This window comes from Colius striatus, chromosome 15 (genome assembly GCF_028858725.1).
Source record: "Colius striatus isolate bColStr4 chromosome 15, bColStr4.1.hap1, whole genome shotgun sequence".
Classification (NCBI taxonomy): Eukaryota; Metazoa; Chordata; class Aves; order Coliiformes; family Coliidae; genus Colius; species Colius striatus.
The window spans coordinates 10,116,216-10,126,841 of NC_084773.1; positions in this window are offsets into that span (position 1 = coordinate 10,116,216).

Sequence of the window (10,626 nt, forward strand, 5' to 3'; positions counted from 1 at the left end):
ATCCTGCTTGTTAGTGGAAACCACGGCTGCAGAGACAGCAGCTATAAATAGGCGGGATGAAGGCAGGCAGCCCCAGTGCCTCCAGTCCCCAGGGAGAGCTGCCCCAGTTCCAGAGGCTGAGAATAAACCAGCTGCTGCAAAGAGAGATGCTTTGGCTCCTCATCCTGCAGCTCCCTTCTGCCCCCTGTGCCACCCTCAGGGCAGCTCATGCAGGGGAGGCCCTTTGGGGGCCAGGGGCCCAGGGATGTCCCTGTGCTGGGGCTCAGTGTGCGGCCTTGGGCTCGGCAAGGGCCCCCTGGGAGGCAACCTCTGGCTCCTACAGACTTTTCACCTGGGTTATGAAATAGGATGGAGACACATATGCTGGGATATTCCCCAAGGCGAGCATCACCCCCAGGGTGGTCCCCAGCCTTTGTACCTGCTCCCCTGTGCCAGGAACCCACAGGACTGCTGCAAAGGCCCAGCGAGGAGGCATTTCACACCCCAAAGCATGAGACCAGGTGCCCTCCAGGCTGAGCTCTCACAAAAAAAGGCAGCAAAAGGAGCAGCCCACAGCAGCACGTACATCAGGGAACCCTTTCAACAAGCACACAGCAGCAGGGTGACCTAGAAACCAGAACAATTTCTGGATTCCTGCAAATGTACTCCTGACAATAAACTAGAAAAGGAGTAAGACAAAACATAGCACTTACAAGAAGCTCAGGGCCTGCAGGAACCGGGAGAGCATCACAGCAACAACACCTGATGGCAGCAAATGCACTAATGAAGGCTGTAGTTCTTTCCCTCTGCCAAACTTAAAGGGAGCAGCCTCCAATCCATGGGATGGGAGAAAAAGGGGGAGGGCCATTGGGCCAGAACGGCAGGCAGCTGCTCACCTCCTGCAATCTTCCCCCTCAGCAATGAGGGCTTGAGGAGATCTGACTTCAAAATCATTCTTGTGGTTGGGTTTCATGAATTAAATGCATCCAAGGAGGTTTTGAAATGACCTCCCTTCTCAAACCTCAGTGACAGGCAGCCACTTGACAGATGTGTGTCCCAAGGTGCCTGCAGGGCAGCCCGAAAGGGTGTCCATCAGCAGAGCCATCAGGGAGCTCAAGCTCTCCTCCACGGAGCTCAGACTGTGCCTGCTTCACTGCATCCTTCAGCCAGGGTCAGCATGCTGGCTTTTGCCACCAGGGCCAGCCCAGCTGGTCCTTGGCCAGGGCTGGCCTTGCTGGCACCATTTTTTGATGGGTTAGGGATTTCCCTGAACTCCAGCTTTCTGAGGATATCCCTTATTTCTCCCAGGCTCAGCAGCTCATCAAGCACGAGGAATCAGAGCCAGCAGGTTCCTAAAGCATCGCAGTCAACATCAGGCAGGAATGTGGGCACTGCCTACAGGGAATCCAGGCAGGAGGGCTCCTCTTCCCTTCAGCTCTGCTCATGGGCATCTAACCTGAAACCAGGGGGAATCCCAAGCTGATGCACAGGATGACCTCCATCCTCCTGAAAACTGCCAGGCCTTCAGGGGAGAGCTGAGAGCTGCAAAAGGACTGGGCTTTGTCCCTGCTGCTCTGCACAAAAGGTTTCCTGGGCTAGGAGGTTCATTTGTGATCTTGTTCAGGAAAAGAACTGGGGAGGCTGTGAGGAGCCTGGGGAGGCTGCAAGGAGCTGAGAGGCATCTGCCACAGGAACTGCAGAGCAGCAGAAGGAAAGGGAAGGCTTGGATAAAGGAGCACTTGAGACCCTCCATCAGATTAACACCTCATGGGTAATTAAAGCTGTGCCCAGCTGGTGATGAGTTTTGCTCCTGTGCAGAGTTTGGAACCAAAAGGCTGGAAGGGCTGAAATTTGTCTCCACAGCAAAGGGAACAAGAGAGCAGGAAAAAATTATACACAGAAGAAGGAAAAGGAAACCACACAAATGCAAGATTTGCTGGCGAAAGCGAGCAGCCATGATTGCAGGTCCCCAGCTCAGCACAGCCACCTGCTCAGGGACTGGCACACGGCTCCTGCTGCTCCCCCTGGCCTCCCCACGCCCCACAGCTCCCCTTCTCACCAGGGCGCTACCAAAGCTTCTCCTGGGGCTCCCGGGCAGTCAGACAACAACTTCTCTCTCTTAGACTTCTTATGGTCCTCTAAGGGAAACTGCAGAACTGAAGGCTCGCCCAGGAGGTCCAACCCATCCTGCAGTGGATGCTCGAACTTAGGGGATGGGGAGGAAATTGGGTTTTATAGTCAGGTGCATCGCCCCAGTCAGCCTCCTCCTGGGTGGGGATAGCCCCGTCCTATTTCTGTGCCATCCACCCTGTCCCCCCTCCCTGTGCTGACACCTCCCCTCTGCTCTACAGGGACCAACCATTTCATTTGTTTATGTATTTATTTATTCCTCTAACCAAATAAAACTACCAGGCTGAACTGAGAGCAGATCTTGCAGGTCTGTGGTCAGCTCTGAGGGGTGCTGTGTCTCTACACCCTGAGGAAGCAAGTCCAAAAGCAAAGCTGCTTTAGGAATGCCACTTGTAGCCGCCGTGAGCCCAGGAGGTAGGGCAGGAGCAATGCCCAGCACCGTGCCAGCAGCTATGTGTCAATGCTGCCTGCTACCTCACATACGCCTGCACACCCATACATGCACCCCGCACCAGCACAGGGGGTTGGTGACCTCCCAGCTTAAACAACAGCCATGGTCTGACCCTTCACCTGTCTGTCCATGGACTCAGTGAGGCACAGCAACTGGGGAACTTGAACCTGGCAGCCACCACTCTGCAGACAGGCAGATGGATGTGCCACATGCTCTTTCACTGTGTCCCTCCATCCATGCCCAGGAGTGCTGCCTGGCTTCTAGTCTGCCCAGTCTGGCGGCTGCTCAGCACCATCTGATGGCTCTGGAGCAGTGGCCTGAGGAGCACCCAGCTGGATTGGAATCACTGCAGCATCTCACATCACCCATGGCTCCAGCTCCCTCAGCAGCACAGCATAGGCCATGTCCCAGAGCAGGACTGTGTCCCACTGGATGCCAGCACCGGGAAGAGTTCCACGTCCCCGTGGGCAGCAGTGCCAGGAGTGATGGGAGAAGGCCAAAGATCCCCACGGTGCTGGTGGGCCCACGGTGTGGCCGTGGCACCTTGGGCCTCCGCTGCCACTAGAGGCCGACAGTGCCCAGGGAGGCCACGCCATGCTGGCCACGCCATGCTGGCCACGCCACGCTGGCCACCCCATCCCGCCCGGCCCCAGCCCACCGCCCGCCCTGGCACCTGGGGGACCCATTGCCCCGCCAGGCTCCTGCCCAGCCCTCACTGAGGATGCTGGCAGCATCTTTCTTTTTTGATTTAATTTGTTGTTTTGTTTAAATTTATGATTGCTTCTTTCTCCCCCCCTCCCCTTCTCGCTCCTCCTCGTCCAATTTGTCTTCGAGGCTGACATGAGAGAAAACCCCAAATGACAGCGCCTGGCCGGCACAGTTTTACCACAGTATCCTGAAAAAGGCATCTGGCGAGCTGATAGTGCAGGGGGGCTCCGGGCGGGAGCCCCTGCCGGAAGCGGAGCGCTGGCGGCGGTTGAAGGGCCGATGCTTCAGCTTGGGCAGCAAACAGGAAACGTCCCCTGGGCCTGGGGAGCTCCTCCGGGGCTGCCCCGGGGTCTTGGGGCATAGCCGAGGCAGCTCATCCCGCTGGGGCCACGGCAGGCCCGCCGGGACCCCTGTCCTCCCTGCCCAGCCCTGCCGCCATCTTGTGCTGGGCCCCGTCTGGCACCTCTGAGCTGCCTCCTCCTGCCGAGGCCAGCGGCCCTGCACACCATGGCTGGAGAAGCACTGTGGGGTCAGCGTGGGCCTCCTCTGCCGTGGCAGGCGAGACCTGGCTTTGATGGCTCTGGCTTCAGGAGATGTTCCCCACAGGTGCCACCGGCACAGAGCCCAGCCTGAAGCTGCTGCGGTGCCAGGGCTTCCAGGGGCAGTGGGCAGTATCCTCCTCCCATGGGGACACGAGGGCTACACGTGGTAGTGGCTCAGGTGGCCCAGCCACCAGCTGCAGAGCACTGCTTGGCCAGCGGCGATGCGGCTGCATCAACCCAACAGCCACGGGCTGGAGAAAGCTGCCCTCAGTGAAGAGCAACCCAATCCCACACCTCTGAGTTCGGCATGACATGGGGCACTCAAAAGAGAGGACAACCACCTAACACCTCTGAGAGCACACAGGCAGGCGGCAGAGAATCAGCAAGCTCATGGCTAAAGCAAGAGCCACACTGCACGTTGCATCGGGTCCCTCCTCACCAACAGCAGATATTGGCCCAGGGACACAGGCTCTGCCAGCTGCCTCCATGTCATTGTGCCTCTGACCACTCAGCCCTCTCACATCCCTCTGCTCGGAACACAACTTGGTCCTCTCACACTGTCCTTCTCAGTTCCTGACTGTAGGAAGCTACTGGTCAGCCATGCAGGGCTCTGCCCTGGAGCTCATTGTTAGGACAAGTCCTTGCTCTCAGCCAGGAACACAAGCAAAAAGGCACTTCTTGCCTTCTAGCTCTTCAACTGGCCTAGGGCTTGCTGGGCTTGGGCCAAAGATCAGAGATGCTGACTTAGCAAATGTCCTGCCAGGAGGAAATTTCCATGCTCACCGCCCACAGAACAGCACCACAGTGGCAACGGTTCAGAGTGGGGATGCAGAAGGCAATGCCCAGCAGCTCTTTGGCAAACTTGCCATGCAAAGAGAAAAAGAGACTGGTGAAGGAAGTGGCAATGAGGAGCTGGACCAGCCCCTGGGAGATGCTGCTCCTAAAGGCAGGCTGGTGCCCTCAGCCAGAGGGAGCTGCTCAAGGTGAGGGTCACATGAGGAGGAGAATTGAAGAGATGATGCTGAAAGAACAAATCCAAATGGTGTGGGGTAGCAGCAATCAGCAGGGATAAGGCGTGAGCTCAGGTATGGAGGAACAAGTGAGTACCAGCCCTGGGAAAGTAAATTACCTGTGTACTCAAGTTCAAAAGTAAGTAATAGAGCTAGAGTATCAGAGTGAGCATCTTAACAGAGCTCCCTGTCCCACAGAAACTGGTCCCTGATAGCAAGGGCTGCTGTTCAGGATATATACCACCTGGCTTGTTTAGAAAGGAGCTGGCAGGGCAGAGCTGCAGAAGCTGAAGGCTCAGCATTGACCAGAGAAATAAGTGTTCCTCACCTCTGAGCGAGGCTGTGGATTTTTGCATCCACCTGTGGATTCAGAACTCCTCTTTGCTTTATCCCAGCCAGCAGCCCAAGAGAACCCTGGCAAAGGGAACAGCCTCTGAGGTGGCCAGTGCAGAGCAGAAGAGCGGCCAGCTCACCCCACAGGGGCCAGAGATACGGGAGGAGGATGCACATCCCATGAGCGGTAAGCAGGGCTTGTACCCTGCCTGCCTCCCTCCCTCCTCCCCCACCGCTGCGGTTCCTGTGCCCGCAGTGCCCCCTGCCTTCACTGGCACAGGCCAGGCCATGTCCCAGGACAGCTGTGCCCTCAACATCTGGTGTAGCTTCAGCCTTGGGGCATCCTGGTGCTGGAGGAGCGGAGCCCGCAGGAGGTGTTGCTGCCTTTGGGGTACCGGGTGCCTGTGCCACGGAGTGTCTCTCAATAGCAGCTTTATGAACAGGCAAATCTGCTGGAGCGCAGTGCTGAAACTTGCTGAAGACTTGCAAGTGCACCTTAGTTTTCTTGCCTTGCATTCAGCATCCCCGGTTGTCCCAGCAGCCCGGTGAGGGGACAGGCGCAGGTGAGGCAGACGGGCGCTGCACACCCTGGCCTCGCAGCTCCTGCCACATGGACTGTGGGCTGCTTGCAGGATTCTGTCACCCACCTGGTGGTGCCTGGGGCCGTGCTCCTGAACCTCCTCCTCCTCCACACCACGGGAGTCTTGCAGCAGCTCTGCATGTGCTTGCAGCCTGCCCGTCCACGCAGACCCACAGGGAGGCGAGAGGGAAACCAAACTAGGAAGGGGCTGAAAAAGAAAATGCCTCTCCCTGACTACCCAGCCTAGGGGAGGGAAAAGTCGTTATCTCCCCTTCTCCTCCTTCCTACGAGCGCAGCAGCCGCGGGGATGCTGTAGGGCAGCCGAGCCCCGGGGCGCGCAGGCCGCAGCGAGGGCAGCAGCCGCCAGGGGGCCCCGCAGCCCCGCGGGTGGCCGCAGCCGCTGCCGAGCCGAGCCGGGCCGGGCCGGGCCGGGCCGCTGCCCTCACAGGCTGCTGCGTGGGAGCGTGCCCTGCGCTGGTGCTGAGGGGCTGGATACCCCTCCCTTGGGAGAGATGTACACAGAGCGCAGGGAACGGGGAGGAAGGCTGGGAGAGGACGTGGATTGCCTCACTCAGGTGGAAAGAGGGTGTGAGTCACTGACGTGAATGTTGCCTGGCAGAGCAGCTGAGAAAGGAGGGCTAGAAAGAAAACCACCACCGGGGTCACCAAAGGTGATGGAGCAAAGGCGGCCCCCAAGAGGCTCTTGTACCTGCATGGCTGGAAGCTGCAGGGTCCCGGAGAGGCCGTGGTGACACCAGGAAATGAGGCAGTGCAGGAGACACTGAACAACCAGGCTTCTCTGGCAGTGCAGCGAGGCTGGAGCAGCTGCTAGCAATGCTGAGGGGAGCTTTGTTCTGCCAACCAGCCCTGGTGAAGCACCTTCTTGCACCCCAGAGCTCTCCCATCCCCGAGTTAGTGCTCGGGCTGGTGTGGAGGGGAGAACTCCCACCTGCAGCAGTGGGAGGACTTGCAGGACAGGGTCTGGCGAGGGCGATGCACGTGCTTCAGACAAACCCCTCGTCCCTTCTCTCCTCTAAGGCTGTAGGGGGGGATGCAGATCTGCAGATGGAGCAACGCCGGGAAAAGCAGCATCTAGCCTTCACCAGCACGCTCCAGTATCTGTTTGAGTGCTGTCCGCCTGAGTTTCCTCCCCTCTGACAATCTGACATTAATCTCCCCCGCGCCGCTGTCCTGGTCACGTTCATTTTTATCACAGTTCCGTTAGTGCCAGGCTGAGCTTTCCGGGCGCCAGCGGGGCCCTGCGTGCGGGCCTGGTGCTGGTGCCGCCGGGCCCCCGCGGTCCCGCTGCCAGCAGGCTCCCCAGTGGGGCTGCCCCCCCTCGCCGCTGGGAGCTGCTCACCACATCAGGATACAGAGCGCTGCACCAATTCCGGCCGGGCTTATTTCAGCGCTCTGGTCAACCGCAAGCGCGGCGGGTTTCACAAACACGGCCTGCCGGCCCCACGCAGCCCAACGGATGCCCCGGCTGCTCCCCGACACCGCGCTGGCAACACGAGCCCCCCGCGGCCTCCCCACAGCCAGCACGGCCTGGGTCCGGGGCCTCTGCTCCAGGCCACCCATCCTGGGGCCAGGTGGGTGAGAAGCCCGAGGCGTGTGTTGAGCCTCTTGGGTCCTCAGCCCGGGCTGCGGCGCTTCAGATGGCACGTGGCAGGCCGTGAGCAAGGCAGAGGCTCTGTGGAGGCCGCCTGCCTTCTCCCAGCAGCTCGGGTGCCTCCGTGGCCCGGCTGGGCACAGCTCTGTGTGCCAGGCTGTTGTGGGGCAGGATGGGGCCGAGCCCAGGTGTGACCCATGCTGGAGGAGCTGGGGCAGGTGGGTGATGGCATGTGTTCAAATTACCCAACACTTCATCAGTTATCAGGGCAAATGGGTTATCAGAGCCAAGCAAAAGCTGGTGCTGTGTGTTGCGGGGTGAAGCTGTGGCTTCAGCAGGGAGCAATCACTGCAGCTCACTGATGGAGCAGCTCCTTGCATTGCTATAGGTGGCCCTGGCACTGCTTTGCCTCTCTTTTCAGCTCTGCTCGGGTGCAGGGTTCTACTCGTTTAAACTTGGCTCTTGGTGACTGAGGCTTCAGCAAAAATGTGGTGAGAAGAAACAGGAGTGAGCAGGCACAAAAGGACTGCAGAAAGCAGGAGAGCAGCTCTGGGAAATCCCGTGCACATGCACAAGCTCCCCCTGCCCAGTGCCTGCTTGAGGTATGGCTGTGTGCCCTGAGGAAGCAACAGCCCACAGGTAAAACCCATCTGTCCCCTAGCCCCTGAGGAGGCCTGTCCCCTCCCTCACATGCCCATACAGGACCTGTTTTTGGGAAGGAGGTGCCACCCAACATGGTGCTGGTGTGGGTCTCCGGGCAGGAAAGCCCTGAGGAGCAGCAACCCAGCAAGGCAGAGAGGCTGTCACTCTCCAGGTTTTCCATTCTAATTACTCCTATTGCACATTACTACAAAATAAATAACTGCCCTTCTGCATGTGTTACCTGTTTCCCTGCACACCTCCCTTGTCCCAGGCTCTGCTGGTACCTTCACATATGTCCCAACACAACATCCCAGCGGTCTCCAGCACCTCCCCATGGCAGTGATGGCCTTGGCTGGCACAGAGAGATGCCCTGGGAAAAGCTGGCTGCAGCAAGGCATGCTCTGTGCCCCAGTGGGCTTCCCCTGCCCCCAGGAATTGTCAGAGGTGCTCAGATTCAGCAGTCCTCTCAGCTCCTCTGGAGCCAAATGTCATTTACAAACCCAGCAACTGGAGAAGCTGCTATCTGTCCTCAATACTCTGTGAACAAACGCCGTGGCAGTGCCCTGTGCCCCATTTGCCTGCCTACAGGATCAGTGGTGCTGGGGGGTCCCGGGGCACATGGGAAGGGTGTCCTGGCAGAGACAGAGCTGCAAAGCAGAAGCACCTGCCCTGAGCACATCCCACCTGTGTCAAGAGGCAGAGGCTGCTGAGAGATGCTCCTCTCACCTGTCATCAGTGCAGCTTCTTCTCTTCAAGGTCCTATTGTGCCCCTTTGAGCACGCTGGGAAGCTTTGCCAGACTAATCCTGCCAGGTATCCACCCGCTCTGGACCTGAGAAAACAATACCAGCCCTTAACTTTCTAATCCTGGGAGCATTCACGCTGTGCTTTGAAGGCAGTCCTGCTTCAGCCCATCTGCAGGGCAGGGCTGGGAGCCTCTGTCCTCCCTTGACATCCCCTGACAGCTCCAGGAGACATCTCTCACCACCAGCCTGATGCGAGGGCACGGGTGGGATGGGACAGACTGCTGGAGGGAGCTCTGCCCATCATCTCCCCTTTCCCCCCCTGCAGCAAAACCCAGCTAGAGGGGAAAGACACGTGCAAGCCACTCTTGGGATCTGCCCATTGCCTTTCCCAAAGCCCCAAGAGGGTGGCTCGGGGAAGCTTGCAAGGGGCTCTGAATCTGCTCAGACCTCCACAGGGACTGATCTGCACAGCCCAGATACCTGGGGAGGCAGCAGGTCCTGGTGGGAGAGGAGCAGGGTCTCAGAACTCTGACAGCCCCAGGGGTACCCCGGGGAATGCCACAATCCTCAGCCCCCAACCCTGCAAGGGCCAGGCTGCTGGGGAGCAGCGGGGTGTAACACAAACAGGAAAGCTGACAGGGACCCAGTCCTTCCCAGCTGGGACAGGAGAGAGACACGCTGCATCATGCTCAGGGCCCGAGATGGGTGCACTGGTGACTGCAATGAGGACACCAGCACGGAACAGAGCCCAACCCCACGTGCCCATCCCACCAGAGTCCCCTCATCCCTTAATGCTCCATTCCCTGCCCACCCGAGGCTAGATGGCTTCCAGATTCCCTGAACCTAAAGACAAGTGTCTGTTGCCACCCTTTGAGTGGGAGCCTGGCAGGCTCAGCGTCCCCGATGAGGCTGCAGGGACCTTCCAGCCCGGCTGTGGGGAAGGGTCTGTCCCTGCGCAGCTCTCAGCTGCCACCGGGCTGCTGCAGCACCGGGAGCTCAGCAGACGGGAAGACAGGGAAAAATCTCCCGATGAGCAAATGAAAGGAGCCGAAGAGCCATCCAAACTCGCCATCCCAGAGGCTGGCTCGGCAAGCGCGGGGGTGTCTGTCGGCGCGGTGCCGGTGCCGCAGGAGGGCACCATCCGCCCGCTCTGCCGGCGCTCAGCGCCGGCCCCACTGCACACAGCGGCTGGCACCCCGCGCTGTGCAAAGGCACCTTAAACCTGCTCACATCTACGACGTGCTTTCTAATGCGCGGACCTGCCCCCGCTCCTGCAGCATCCCGAACGTCCGCACACACGGTGGGACGCATGAGAACGGGCAGGAGGGAGCAGGACCCAAGGGACAACAGGACCCAAGAGAGATGATACCTCAGCATCCCAAAGAGAGGAAGTGATCCCATGGCTCCTGAGGGCTCCTGGTCCTCCTGGGAAACAAGAAAAGCCTCACAGCCCTGTGCTGCATCTCTCTGGAGGGGCAATGCTGGTACTTCGGGGTTAGAAGCAGTGTAGTTTGGTGCACACTGTAAGGAAAGGGCTGGGTAGCCTGCACTCATCACCCTCTGGTGACGGGTACCCACCACAACCCCATGCTGAAACCACCGAAGTGTGGTAGGGGCAAAACATTGCTGAGTGCCCACCTGAGCTCAGCCATGCTGGTTCCTGCAGAACCCCAGCCCCACTCAGGGACTGCCTGCAGTCCTGGGAGTAAATGTGCCCTGGGCAAGAGGCTGAGATCCAAGCTAACAGCATGGCCCTGAGTTCAAAGACAGTCACACCTGAGTAGTAGGAAAAGTAGCTGGAAATCCACAGTGGTTCCTGTTCTGGGACTTCGGCAAACTCCTGGAAAGACCTGACAGCTGGGGTCTGATATTTTTCAGGAAGATGGAGATTGGG